Consider the following 15,636-nt stretch of genomic DNA (forward strand, 5'->3'; position numbering starts at 1 on the left):
TCTACCAGTGCTGGTCTTTCATTTAGGACCCCCCCCCCACTATTTCTTTATCTTTGTTTGCACTCTGATATTAATTCTTGATAACAAAGGCAATCTCTAACCTGCAGTCCAAATAAATTCTTGCCATCTTCCCATTCTATTACCTTCCCTCTCTAGCTGTTTGCTCCCAATACCTTGGTTCCTTTGCCCATTTTCTCCAACAAATTCCAGCTCTCTCTTGCTTATTGTCTGTATCCTTAATGGCAGTCATCCCTATCAGCAGACTCTCCTTTCTCCATTCCCATGTTGGCTTAGTTCTTAGAATACTTTCTGCTACATTTATGAATATAATAGTCTGTATGATTATTCTTATTCTCCTTAAAGTCTGCATCCAAAATCCCAGTCTCTCCTTGTTTCTTGAGCCCCCCCCCAACATTTCATCATCATCCCTTTCCACTTTGAATTATAGTTTTCTGCTTGCACTATATAAATGAGCCATAACCGTGTTGTTCTGAAATACCTCTTTGAATCTGGTAATCCCAGTTTGCCTTGTTCTTCTACCGGAGTTCCCCAAGGATCCATCTTAGGCCCCCTCTTGTTCAGTATTTTTATTAATGACTTTCACTCCATTCTCACTCATGCATCTGTAGTTCAATACATGGATGATTCTACTATTATCTGCCCTGGTATCTCTGAAACTGAACGTCTGACCATCACCCAGAATGCTTTCGCTATTACTGAAACCTGGATGACAAGTAATCACCTCGCCCTCAACCAAAAAAAACGAAACCCTTGCTCTTTACGCCCAAAAAAGTACCACCATTAATAAATCTGATTTCATAATTTTCTCCTCCAACAAGACTGCCTTAGAGGTAGTTTCCCATACTAAGCTACTTGGCATAACCTTAGACGACAACTTAACCTTTGACCAACACATCCACAACACCATCAAAAAAACACACCAAAAACTTGGTACCCTCTACCTACATAAACACTTTTTAAACTACTCTACTAGAAAAACACTTGCCCAAACTTTTCTCCTACCTTCTCTCCTCTAAGGTGCCCCCATTCTGACAAACATCCAATCGTCATTAAAAAATAAAATGGAGAGCTGCTATAACAAAATTGCTAAATTCGTTACTAGAGCAAAATATTCCTCCCACCACTGTCACTCATTACAATCCCTGAACTGGCTAGAACTTCCACAACACCTAACTTACATACAGCTAGCCACAGCACACAAATTCATCTATAATTTCTCCAAATGTCCAGCCCTGGCTTCACATCTGACTCTTTATCAATCAAACCGTTCGCTAAGATCTGAAAATCAATCACTTATCCATGTTAAGAAACCTAAACTCCCTGTAGGCCAAAACCTTTACTCTTTCACTGTAGCTAAACTTTGGAATGCTCTTCCATCTTCTCTACAGACTATAAATAATGCCCCGTCATTCAAAAAATCACTCTACCAACATCTCTCTTCTCATTGGCTATGCCCTTGCACCATCCCCAATTCCTCAGTCACCTGATTACTAACCTGACTCATCTCTCAGATACCCACACTCTTCTTCACTCTCCCTATTTTGCACTCACCCTTAATCACAGCACAGTCCGCCTCACCCTGCCTTACATGGTGTGTAAAAATTGTGTAAGTGCAGATTATCATTATCTGTCTGATCTATTGAATACCTGCCAAGCACCTGAGTCTTCCACAAAATGTTGCTATACATTGCCTATGTTACTGTGTCACTTCTGACTCCTATATTATTCTATTGTATATTGTTAAATGCTGTTATTACTCTTGTATATTGTTAAATGCTGTTATTAACTCTCTAAATAATCTCTTAATTATGTACATTTTTTGGAGTTTTTCTCCCTGGGCCTCCACTGAAAATGGGCTCATTTCAGCCCAGTGGACTTTCCTGGTTAACAAAAGCAAATAAATAAATAAATAAATAAATAAATAAATAAGAATCAGCTTATCCCACTTGACTCTTGCTGTCTTCTCCTCCCAGATAAACTCCTTCAGCTCTTTATTAATTACTATCGACAACTTCTCCTTTGGTTGATAAAAATATGTCTGACCTGTATATAAGACTAAAGGGATTAAAACATTTTAACTGCTTATATCTTACTATTGATATCCATATAACAGAGCTTCCATTTCTTCAGTTTTTGTATTATCTTTTGTTTAGCTTCTTCCCACATATCTTTACCTGCCACACAGGAATCATTTTTAATCCATACTCATAAATACTTCATTTTATCATGTCCCCATAAATATGGATATCGCTGAACACATTTGTGAGTGGATACATAATTTACTGCTATTGGCTTTGTTTTAGCTTTATTAATTTTGTATCCTAAAAAGATATGAAATTATCTCAAAATGTTCCACAACACTGTAATGTCGCATTTTGGTTTTGTTAAGTTTAAAATAATATCACCCACAAACAGAGCCAGATTTTCTTGACTACCATATCAATTATATCCTTGAATTTCTGAGTCCCTTATTTTCTTTGCCAGTGGCTCTAAATATAATACAAATAACAAAGGAGAGAGAGAGAGGACACCCCTTCTTGGTTCCTCTGCTCAAGCAGAAATTATCAGAGAGGACCCCCACCCACTTTAATTGTTGCTTCTGATCCTTCATATATCCTCCTAATCTACCTTATAATTTTATCAGGGAATGCAAATGCTTCCATTGCCCTACTCATAAAGTCCCAGCTTACTCTGTCATATGCTTTTTCTGCATGAAGACCCACCACCAACAAAGATATCTTCTTACATTCTACTTCCCTGTGGATCATCAATGTTCTCTTAATGTTGTCAGATGTTTGCCTCCCCTCCACAAAACCACATTGTTACATATCTATCAATTTTGGCATCAGTTTTGCCATTCTTTTAGCCATTATAGGCATAAACACTTCATAATCATGCTTTAGTATTGAAATGGACCTATATGAAGCTGGAGCTGATGGACCGTTACCCTCTTTAGGTATTACAGCTACCACCCATAGCTTTCTTCCAGGATGTTGGTACTTCACTCCTATTAAAATACTGTTAAACAAAACTTTCCAGATTTTTATCAGTTTTATCCTAGTAGTTTCCCAAACTTCCACAGGAATACCATCTATTCCTGTGGACTTTCCTGTAGATTGGTTATACATCACCATTTTTATCTCATCTTCTTATATCCTGTTCGTAATTGAGCCTCATCTACCTCTAACCCTGGCATATTTAATTCTTCTATAAACATTTGCATTTGTACATTTTCTTGATTTCCATATTTCTCTGCTTTATACAGATATTCATAGAATTTCTGAAATATTTCTAATACTTTGACAGGATCCCTTGTTATCTTCCTTGTTATAGGCTCCCTTAGCTTGGTGACAGCCATTTCTACTTTCTGCTACTTGAGTCATTGTGCTAAAAGTTTTTGTGCTCTAGAGTTATTATCAAAAAACTGTTGCTCAACAGCAATCTTTCTAAACTCATGCATGTTATGGAGATAATCTCTTATTTTCTCTTTAGCATTCTGCAGTTGCTCCTCTTTCTGTTCTGTGGGATTCACTCTATGTTGCAATACTTAAACATTTGTCAATCCCTCTAAATAATTCTTGTTACTTCTTAACCATATCACCCTTTCTTTTATTTCCACCCTATTTGTAAACTTGACTTTAATTTTATCCCACTCCGTAGCTATATTTTCAGAAGAAATTTCTGTCTTTTCTAATAGCGCCTGAATAATTTCCACTACCCATTCCTTAAATGCCTTTCTATTCAACAGATAGGTGGGAAAGCACCAGGGTCTCATTTTTATTTCATTACCTTGTGTTTTTATTTTAGTTATTATTGCTGCATGATCTGAAATAATTATTGGGTGCATATCAAAACCTTCAATTAAATGCACAAGTTCCTGTGAAGTGTAAAATCTGTCTAGCCTAGCTCAATTTTTGCATCTTGAGGGAATAGTATGTAAATTCACTCCAAACTTCTAGTACTGAATTCACATCTTCCATGACAAATATTTTCATAAATTTCTTCAAAAATCTACTCTCCTTAGTTTTATTTTCCTTCCTGAGGTACCAACACATCTTCACTGTTGCAAATCAAATTCCATTCCCCAACTATAAATAATATTTCTTGCTGAAAGTTGAATTTTCTTAAGCTCCATTATAGCAGTGTTTAGTACAATATAAATACATGCCAGTGTAATCCTCCTCCCTTGCCAGTAGCCCCATGGTACTCCAACTCTACCATTATTATTTTATTTTATCCTATTCTATCACAATTGGAGCTCCTCTTGCAATTAATATCAGTGCTACTTTCTTCCTTTGCCCAGGTATTCTGCTGAATAACTATTCTGAAAACCTTTCTTTATCAAATTCAAATGTTCAGTTCTTTCCAAGTGTGTCTCCTGTAGCATAGCTATTTGCACTCTATATTTTTTAGTATAGTTCACCACTCTTTTTTTATATTTATCTGTGAGACCATTGATGTTTAAAGACATTACAGAAAGAATCATTTTCTGAAAAGTTATTATTCCCACCTTTTATGTGTAATAGCTTTTGTGTTAATTATCTAGTTCCAGCTTTTGTGTTACATGCATATACTGTTTGGCAGGTTAATATTTTATAGAGTTGTTTTTTTGTCATCTCCTTTTCAGCCTATGTCACATCTTACAAAATTTTTTGTTTTATTGAAAGCCCTCAAACAAAATTACAAATGTACCCCCATACCCCCAAAACCTATTAACATAATAACACATAAAACTATGTGCATCTTCAAATATTGAAGTTTTACCCTCCTAATAGGAACAAATGTTCCAAACTGACTGACACACACACACACACACACACACACACACACACACACACACACACACACACACACACACACACACACACACACACACACACACACACACACACACACACACACCCTAAAATAAATGTTTTCCATGCTAAGATGCATGGTACAGCTTGTACTTTTACTTAGTGCCATCTGGTTTGTCTTATCTTTATAGCTCTGTCAGCTAGGAAAACACTTGAATGCATTCAGGAAACATTTTCTCCAAGTTATTTCTCTTTATCAAATTGTCTCCTAGAGACATGAGAACCAGACATAAAACTGCCAAGCATACATTTGTTTACTAGAAAAAAGCCTTATAATTTTGAATATTATTTTTCATTTACTAGCTCTCTCTTAAAACTTGTTACTAGACTAAGCTACTGGCTTTAACCCAGTCATTCCCCAATGCAAGACTGAGGAAAAGCACATTTTTTTTTCTTTTGTCATGTTCTTTTAACCAGATTTTTCTTCTTCATTTTTTTTACATTGCAGTGCCTACATTTCTTAAAACTAAACAAGGAGAAAGAGAGAAGAAGGGAGAAAGAAAAAATAGAAAAAACAGGAGTGCCTATTTACATTAGCATCCCCATTACACTTAAAAATAAATGAGACAACTTTATATTGTCTTTACATCATGCAAAGAAAATCATATACTATTAAAATAGTACCACTAAGAAAACAATTTTATATTTAAGTTAACTTTCTCTCTCCTCCTCCCCTCTCCTGAATATTTTTCTAAACATTGATAACATGAAATAGGGCATATGCTTTAAGTCCTCTACAAGTTTAACAAAGTCCAAAATGTCCAGTCTTTACATAGTTTTTTGTTCTGTCATGCTTCACAAATATAATTATTGCTTTGTAATCCCACATTTGTCAATTTCCAAGTTATTGATTTTATTCTCCAATCATTAATGACATGAAGCAGGGCATATGTTTTAGCGTCTCTTACAGGTTTAACAAAATCCAAGAAAGTCTAATATTTCAAAATTTTCTTGTTCTATTCTTATGCATCTACTTCTCTCAAATCATGTCTCTGCTTCATTACTAATGTACTCTTGATTGTTCTAGTTGACTGTTTTGTTTTTTCCCCTTCTTGCAAGCATTTTCTGTTGAAACATTGGAAAAGTTTTCAGTGTTACAGTCTCTCCGTGGTCGTTATTACCAGATGAACATGAAGCAGATTTTCCTTTTGTTTCATCCCTCACTTTTACATGGACAAACATTTGGATTTCTTCCTTAGCATGTAATTCATCAAAAATGATTTTGTTGCTCCAGGAAATAATATTTTGAAGGTAGCTGGTTGCAATAGTTTGCATTTCATGCCTGTATCTCAAAATTCCCTGAATAATGGAATCAATTTACTCCTCTTTTGCCTGGTGTACAATGAGTAGTCATTCTCCACAAACACTCTGCTGGCTGCTACTTTTAGTTCTTTGTCCTTCTGTGACAGTTTTGTCAGAATAAACTCCTTTTCCTGGTAAGATTACATCTTTACTATTAAGGGTCTAGGTTGCTTTCTCATAGACAGGTTTGGAGCATACACACAACATGCCCTTTCAATTAACAATTCCTGCTGTGGAATACCAGTCCAGTTGCTTATTTTTGTTTTCATAAAATTAATACAGTCTTTTCCTTCCAGCTTCTCTGGCACAGCAGAAAATCTCAGGTTTTCCCTGCATGCTCTGCCCTCTAATGTTATTATTTGTTGAAACATCTCTTCTTGTGCAGTCTCATATTCAGCCATCCTTTTATTCATTTCAACCTCTGAGTTTTGCTGTTTTATCACATTATCTGAATATATGTTTAAAGCTTCTTCCATGTTTTCAGCTTGTTATTGTTTGAGTTGATATACTCCATCAGTGTTTCATTAATTTTAATCATGGCTGTGTGCAGTAGCCTTATACTTTCCTTTAGGTTACTGGAAGTCATGTCTGGAGATTGCACTGTATTTTGCTGAACAGCTGTAGTACTTTTCCCTATCAGTGTTTTTTTGTCACCTTTTGTAGCTGATTTCCTTCAGATCCTCTGTATTTCTTTTTTCCTGGCATCCAGGCAGTGCACTTACTAGCCAGTTACTGAAATTTACACAGAAATCTACGTCCACTGGCTTTCTCTGCTAAGTTTCTGTTTTCACACTGGGAGAGCTAGAATTAAGCTGTTAGTGTGCAGATATCTTGGAAATCAATCTTCTTTGTGTTCATATGTTTCCAACAAATTTTCTGGTTTCTTCCCACATTCTGAAAACATACAGTAGATGGATTAAATACTGTGTGTGTGTGTGTGTGTGTGTGTGTGTGTGTGTGTGTGTGTGTGTGTGCGCGTGTGTGTGCATGTGTGTGTGTGTGTGTGTGTGTGTGTGTGTGTGTGTGTGTGTGTGTGTGTGTGTGTGTGTGATACAAAAGAACAACCGCAGCAGGGCTAATTACCCAATGGTGTGAAGATTGGCTCTAGAAACAACACACCTGATACACTTGTAATAGGTGACTCTATCGTCAGGCACACTGACGTCCTGCTCACCAGGCTAAACAAGGAGAAGGTCACGGTGAGCTGCCTGTCGGGCGCTAGGATCCGCCACATAACACAAGCACTCAGGTTACTCCAAGGCAAGTACAAATATGACTCAGTCATTGTCCATGCTGGTGTGAATGACCTGAGATGTACCTCCCTAGACTACATGAAAAGAGACGTAGAGGAGCTCTCTGAGCATGTAGCCCAGGCCAGTATGACCCTGACCTTGAGTAGCATCTTATCCTCACCAAGAATGATGCCACAATATGAAGACAAGATGATCAATTTCAACAATTGGCTTAAGTATTGGTGTCATTCAAAGGGGATCCAATGCCTCTCAGCCTGGGATGACATGCTCGACAAGCCACGATGCTTCGCTAGGGATGGCTTGCACCTGTCACCCCTGGGCTTTCGGATATTGGCAAAGGCTCTTGCTACCCCCATAGTGCCTTTTTTAGGCAAGGCTCAAAAGACAAACCCACCTCCATAGGTATCACAAGGGATAAGAAACTAAGAGTAATGCTACTCAATGACAGAAGTCTAAACCTCAAGATGCATGCACTCGAAACTCTCCTTAACATGGAGAACATTGATATCTGTGCAGTAACAGAAACCTGGTTCAAGGCTCCTGAGAGCACCCCTGCACTACCAGGTTATACCTCATACCATGTTTTCGACCCCAAAACTTGGACTGTACCACAAAAGGAGGGGGAGTATCAATATTCGTCAAAGATACCCACACTTCCAGGTTGGTGGCACAGCACGAAGCATCAGAGACTATCCATGTGCAACTAACAGTGGGTAAAACTGCCTTCCAGTTTATAGCCTGCTACAGACAACCCTCCCAAACCCAGGAACCCCACTCGGCCTTCCTGAGAACACTGGAAAATATGAAGGTCTCTCCAAACACCATTATATTGGGCGACTTCAACTACCCAAACATAGACTGGAAGCATTACTCTAGCTCCAACACCCTAGCCCAAAGGTTCCTAGAATTTATAAACTCAAATGCTATGGAACAACTTGTTACCACTCCCACAAGAGGGGAAAACATACTGGACCTGATCATCACCAACATGGGGACTCTATGCTCCAGACCAGAAGTGCATCCCTCACTGGTGAGATCAGACCATAAACTAATCTCACTGGATATTCACATCCCGACTCCACCCCCTGCCCTGAAAACCACAGAGAAAAACTTCTCTAAAGCAAATTTCACAGTCCTCAAAACTGAGGTAGAATCCTTCAAAGCCCCCGGGCTTGTGGAAAATACGGCCCAGACCGCAGAATCCTTTATAAATGCATTCTATGAACACCTTCAGGAATGCATGGATCATGCAATCCCAAATAAAACCAAGACCCAATCCTCCAAAGGCAGACATCCTGTCTGGTGGACCCCAGCCATAAACAAACTATACAATAGAAGGAGGAAGCTACTACATGATAGAGCAAAATCCCAAAAAGGGAAGGCATCTCTGATCAGTATTAGCAAAAAACTACGGGCACTCATAAAATCGTCTAAGGCCAGCTTTGAGAGAAAAATTGCACAGGACACTAAGGATAATCACAAGGCTTTCTTTAGTTATGTTAGGAACCTGGGTGGGAATTCCCAGATATGCTCAGAATTAGTCCAAAATGACAAAAAATACACCAAACCCACAGACATTGCCAACATCCTAGCTGACAGGTTCAGCGCAAACTCCCCCCCCCACCAAAAGGGCAAATATTTATCCCAGCAGAGTGCTGCCCCCCTGACATCTCAGATGCTGAAGTAAGAGCTGCCCTCTCCAAAGCAAAAAACACAGCATCAATGGGACCAGATGGTGTCGCGGGCTGCATCCTACATGAACTCCAAGAAGAGCTAAACCCAAACATAAAACTACTGTTCAATCTCAGCCTTACTACAGGATATGTACCCAAAGAGTGGCGTACAGCAACAGTGGTCCCTCTCCACAAAGGTGGTGCCTCAACGGATCCTGGAAACTATCGCCCCATAAGCCTGACTAGCTTGGATCCTACCCAGTTTGGCTTTGTTAAGGGCAGATCCTGCCTCTTAAACCTGGTCGATTTCTTTGAAACAGTCACCAAGGCCATTAATGAGGGGAAGGTGGTCCACACAGCCTACCTGGACCTCACAAAAGCCTTCGATACAATACCCCACTCGGGCATTATAGATAAGCTCACCAGCTTAAATATAAACCCCTATGTCACTAGATGGGTTGCAAACTGGCTCAAGGACAGAACCCACATGGTTAGAATTGCTGGAGCCATGTCAGACTCCAAACCAGTTACAAGTGGCGTCCCACAAGGCTCAGTCCTGGGACCTCTCTTGTTCGGTATATATTTCTCGGAGGTACAGGCCAACACGGAAGGACTGTGGCTGACTAAGTTCGCAGATGACTGCAAACTGTGTGCCATAATCAACTCTCCAGCAGACACAAGCATCCTCCAAAAGGGCCTCATAGAAACAGATAACTGGTGCCAGAGTCATGGCCTCAAGCTAAATGCCAAAAAGTGTATAGTCATCCCCTTTGGCAAAAACAAAGTGCCCACAAATTACCACATAGGTGGTAATCCATTAAGTACAGAAGACGTAATTAGGGACCTGGGGACTCAAGTTGATAGCAATCTCTCATTTGACAACCACATGGCCAAAGTGGTTAGAAAAACATTTTATATAGCCCACCTAATCATGAAGGGATTCACATCTAGATCAGGGGAGGTCATTGTGCCACTTTACTCATCCCTCATCAGGCCTATAATTGAGTACAATGCCCCTTTTGGGATGTACATTACCAGACACCTGCAGCAACTGGAAAGACCCCAAAAGTACCTCACCAAGAGGATCATAGGGCTCAAACAGATGCCATATGCTGCCCGGTTAATGAAACTCCAGCTCTACTCAGTGGCATACCGCCTGCTCAGAGGCGATCTGTGCCTGACGTATAAAGCCATGTCCAACCCGGAATTAATGGACATGCTGCACCTCAGAAAATCCAAATCCCATTGAGCTACTCGCTCGAGAGACTTGAACCTCAGCACTGAAATAAATAGGACATGCTGGAGGGACAGATTCATAACCCAGAGGCTCCCTTCACTCTGGAATAAAATCCCAGTCCAGGTTAGGCAGAGTCCCTCATTGACTCTCTTCAAGAGGAATCTTGATGACTGGATGGGAGATCATAGGTTTACCCCGGGTATCACTTCTGTGTCACTGTTAGACAGAGGCACAGTATACTAACCTCGAAAAAGGGCATAGCAAAATGAATTTAAAATGGGTGGCGAAAGCCAAACACACTCTGGCTAGGCTTATAAATGCCCTAGGACAGATAGCCTAGTATGAACCTATGAACTTATGAACCTATGACTGTTGATGTGATACCCTAACCCCATATGTAAAAATGGGTAAAAGGGTTGTGGATGTGTAAATGGACTGCTGTGTGGTTTGTGAGTAAAAAAGACTGGTCGAACAAACAACAAAATTGGTTTCTTCCTTCCAGGGACTGTTTGTTACAGTGATCCAACAATTTACCTCTGCACTTCATTGCTGTTCTCCTGGCATGTATTACTTTTCTTTCTACATCACTGGGATCCTCACTGTCAGGCCACAGCAGCAGGTTTTGCTTCCTCTTTGATCCACTTTTGATTCCTTCTTATTGCACTGTCACAGAAAAAAAAATCTGCCGACAGGATATAGTTTACTTGACATTTCAGCATTCAACTTTAGCATTAGTACAGACACTTTGAAAATGGTAACTGACCTGCCTGTATTCTTGCATGCTCTACTTAGAATGTTGCACCACTTGCCCCAAACAGAGCAGATGCACTGCCAGTGACTCAGACCTACAGCAAACTAATAATTTCCACAGAGCGAATCTTTGAGAAACTGTTAAAGCATCATTCTAACCCTTGAACATGACATGGAAGTGATTATGGGCAAAAACCATGGGCCTAGTATTTTTTTCTGTAGCCCTTTCAACCACCATACCCACAGACAGAATAAATGAATGAATGAATGAATGAATGAATGACTGAATTAATGAACAATACTGATACAATTATTGTATTATTTGTGTTTATATGCTCTTTACCAAACATTTGCCATGGTAGAACACAAATAACATAAATGTTAAAGGAAAATAGAGCAAAATATAAACATGTGCAGATACTTTGTGATTGTAAACTGAAATTTTCTAAGTGAAAGCTCAATCAGCTTTTTAGGCAAGACATGCTGTGGAGTCATTTGTATGATAAATTACTGACTTCGTTTTACAGGCTTGTATGTGTTCTGGAGAACAGAAGTGGAAAATGTTAATATGGCAGTTATATTCTGTGCTTGTGATTGCAAACTGAAATGCTATGAACATAAGAGGAAAATGTAAACATGTGCAGATATATTCTTTGTTTGGGAATTGAAATGGCCTAAGTGAAAGTTTAGCCAGCTTTTTTTAAGCAAGATGTGCTGTGGAGTTGTTTGTATGATAAATTACTGACTTCTTGTTACAGGCTTGTATGTGTTTTGAAGAACAGAAGTGGAAAATGTAAATATGTGCTGAAATATTCTGTGCTTGCAACTGCAAACTGAAATGTTATGGAAATTTTAATCTAAATACTTTATAAATAGGTTTTTAGAAGTGTATACATATACATTCAAATTTCTAATTCAGTTAATGGCATGTACCTTTTAGGATGTTGCTTTAAATTTGCTTGTTCATACCAGAACAATGTATTGGTTGGTTTTAATCATGTGTCTCAAGAGGATATTTAAACTAAGAGCTGTTTTTAAAATGTATTAGAAATCTGAAGAAGTGGAGTTACCCATGAAAGCGCTTGTGTTGAATAAAGATTTTTATACTGGATTCTACAGCCGTCTCCAAGTCGTGGTGTTCATAGGTTCATAGATTAGTTTCGCTTTTTGTTCTTTAGAAGATGTTCTATTAACAAGTTATACTTATCAAAGTATATATTTCTTTCATTAGTATGAAGAATGCAACCTGACCTTACACTGCTCCTTGTCTAACTTGCCTTGATCCTAGATCCTTATCTTTCGTTGCTGTCAAATGATCTGTTTCATTTGTCCATCAAGGTGGATAGTTTGTGCCATCCCTGGGACCCTCCAAAGTTCTCCAGTTCTATGACTGAAATTGTTTCTCCTGTAAGTTCTGTGCTTAATCCTGTCTGGTCTCTCTTTCGGATTTAAATTCCATTTTGTAAATCTTGGCAAAGCATTCCATCCAGGATTATTTATTCACTACCATTGAAGATCCTGCCATTAGAAGCAACACTGTTGTTGGGAGTTATGTTACCTAAGAGATTTTCGGGTCTTCAGGCTCTTACCTATTGTGTGACTTACATGATCTTCCATAAGGATTGACTTGCTCTGCTACCGGTCTTTATTTTACACATAGAGGTTTGTCAGTCATACCAGGAATCAGAAGATTCCTTCTTTTCCTTTTCTCCACATTCATATGATGTTGTGGGAATGTATTCGATGCAAGATGGATCTCAGAAAACAAATTGTCTGTATGTATCAGTAGCACTAATGATATAAGAAAATCTGACCAAGTATATTGTTTGCATTTAGTCAGTTGGTTGCCTTGGTGGAGAAGCAAATCATTCCCAACCGGCAAGCTCCCAGTGTAGGATTTTATTACAATTCAAAGAGTAGACCTTCTCAGTGAGACATCTTTCTGGAGCAGTGGTTGACTTTATTGCCTTTTTTTAGGGGGATATCATCTATGATAATTTATAAAGCAACTAAGTGACCTACAGTCCACACATTTAGAAAAGACTGCAAGTTAAATTTTGTGTCCATATCTATAGGGTTGGCCTGCTACAGCTTTTATCTAACTGATGCTTGCTAGAACATCCATTCAGACTCTGGATTCATAACATGGTCTTCTACATAGCCAGATCCTGTGAAAATGAGGACAATTAAATATCATAGTAGAGTTGTGTGAAACATTCAAACAACAGATAATTGAAGTGTTGGTTGGTTTTAATCATGTGTCTCAAGAGGATATTTAATCTAAGAGCTGTTTTTAAAATGTATTAGACATCTGAAGAAGTGGAGTTACACAGGGTTCAGTCCTGGGTCCTCTCCTGTTTGGTATCTACTTCTCTGAAGTACAGACTAACACAGGAGGTCTTTGGCTAACTAAATTCACAGATGACTGCAAACTAGGAGCCATAATTGAAACTCCTAACAATGTGGACATCCTACAAAAGGGCCTCACTGAGACAGATGCCTGGTGACAAAGACATGGTCTCAAGCTCAATGCCAAAAAGTGCATTGTCATCCCCTTTGGTAAAAACTCTGTACCCACAAACTACCACAAAGGCGGTAGTCTACTTAACACCGAAAGTGTGATAAGAGACCTTGGGACACAGGTGGACAGTAGTCTCTCCTTTGATAATCACATCACCACAGTGGTCAGGAAATCCTTCTACGTGGCACACCTCATCACAAAAGGTTTCTCATCCAGAAAAAAAGAGGTCATTGTTCCCCTCTACTCATCACTCATTAGACCCATTATAGAGTACAATGCCCCTTCTGGTATGTACCTCACAAGACATCTACAACAACTGGAAAGGCCGCAAAAATACCTCACAAAGAGGATTACTGGCCTCAAACAGATGCCTTATGCAGACCGTCTCAAAAAACTCCAGCTTTACTCCATCACATATCGCCTACTCAGAGGCGATCTCTGCCTAACATACAAAGCTATGTCAAACCCAGAGCTGTTGGACATGCTCCACTTAAAGAAATCCCAGTCCCTCCAAGCTACATGCTCTAGGGACCTAATACTTGTCACCACAATAAACAGAACATGCTAGAGGGATAGATTCCTGTCCCAGAGACTTCCCATACTCTGGAACAGACTACCTATCTTTGTCAAACAGAGCTCCTCATTAACACTATTCAAGAAAAATCTTGATGATTGGATGGGTAATAGGAAATTCACCCCAAGGATCACTTCTGTGGTTCTGCTTGACAGGGGCACAGGAAAATAATTTTCTTGGGTGGCGAAAGCCAGGGTACCTTTTTGGCTAGGCTTGTATCGTCCTAGGGCCAGTAGCCTAGTACCTACCTATAAACCTACGAACCTATGAAGTATCCTTATCTTCATGGTTCACTCCTTGTTTTCCCCCAATTTTTCCTTGCCTTTCTAGGAATACTATGTTTTTGCAATTTATCTTATTGTCACCCTGAGATATAATTTAGTGTGTGGTGACACTCTGCCCTGTTAGGCTTAGGAAAGACTTAATTGCAAGACAAGAAAAGTGTGATGGTTGAGTTGTAGAAATAGTGACTGTAACTTTTCCAGTCTTGTATTGCCTGTGTTTGGACACTGTGACAGTACAGTGGATTTGTCTTGTGTTTAAAACGTGTCCTAATTACAATGATTCACAATATAGTCACTGTGCATGTTATGGTAGGTATCTTAGTCTGTTCATTTTGTTAGAAACATCACACTATTTTAGTGAACCCTTGAGTTGCACCTCACAGCTGTATGGTGTCTTCCTTACAGAGAAGTACTTTCTCAATATACTGTTGCACTTGAGAGGAGGTAGAGTTTGATCTATTATAACTACTAAACTGCACATAATTACTTTTTATGGATTCTTATAGTTATGCCTTTTTGATATGTTTTACAGAGCTTACTTTTACTTGCTTGCATTTATTGTAGTAGAAGCCCAGCATGGCTGGATTGCCCTTATATATGTCTATAGCCAGTGACAGTTTCCAGATCAGTATCTCATTTACTGCTTATGGAAGATATTGACATGCCCAGTGCTGTATAATACGACCAGTACTGAAAAGTAAGGGCCACAGCAGTAATCTACTGTTATAATGAGTAATATCCTTAGTAATTTACTGTTATGATGAGTAATATCCTTAGTAATCTACTGTTATAATGAGTAATATCCTCAGTAATCTACTGTTATGATGAGTAATATCCTCAGTAATCTACTGTTATGATGAGTAATATCCTCAGTAATTTACTGTTATAATGAGTAATATCCTCAGTAATCTACTGTTATGATGAGTAATATTCTCAGTAATCTACTGTTATGATGAGTAATATCCTCATCAATCTACTGTTATGATGAGTAGTATCCACAGTAACCTACTATTATAATGAGTAATAGCCTCAGTAATCTACTGTTATAATGAGTAATATCCTCAGTAATCTACTGTTATGATGAGTATATTACTCAAATATACTTTACGAATCCTTCCTTTTGAATACTGATTGACGATATTTCCTCCATGAGTATTAGTGTTTC

The sequence above is a fragment of the Protopterus annectens genome, chromosome 14.part0 (assembly GCF_019279795.1).
Source record: "Protopterus annectens isolate FY-2018-M chromosome 14.part0, PAN1.0, whole genome shotgun sequence".
Classification (NCBI taxonomy): Eukaryota; Metazoa; Chordata; order Ceratodontiformes; family Protopteridae; genus Protopterus; species Protopterus annectens.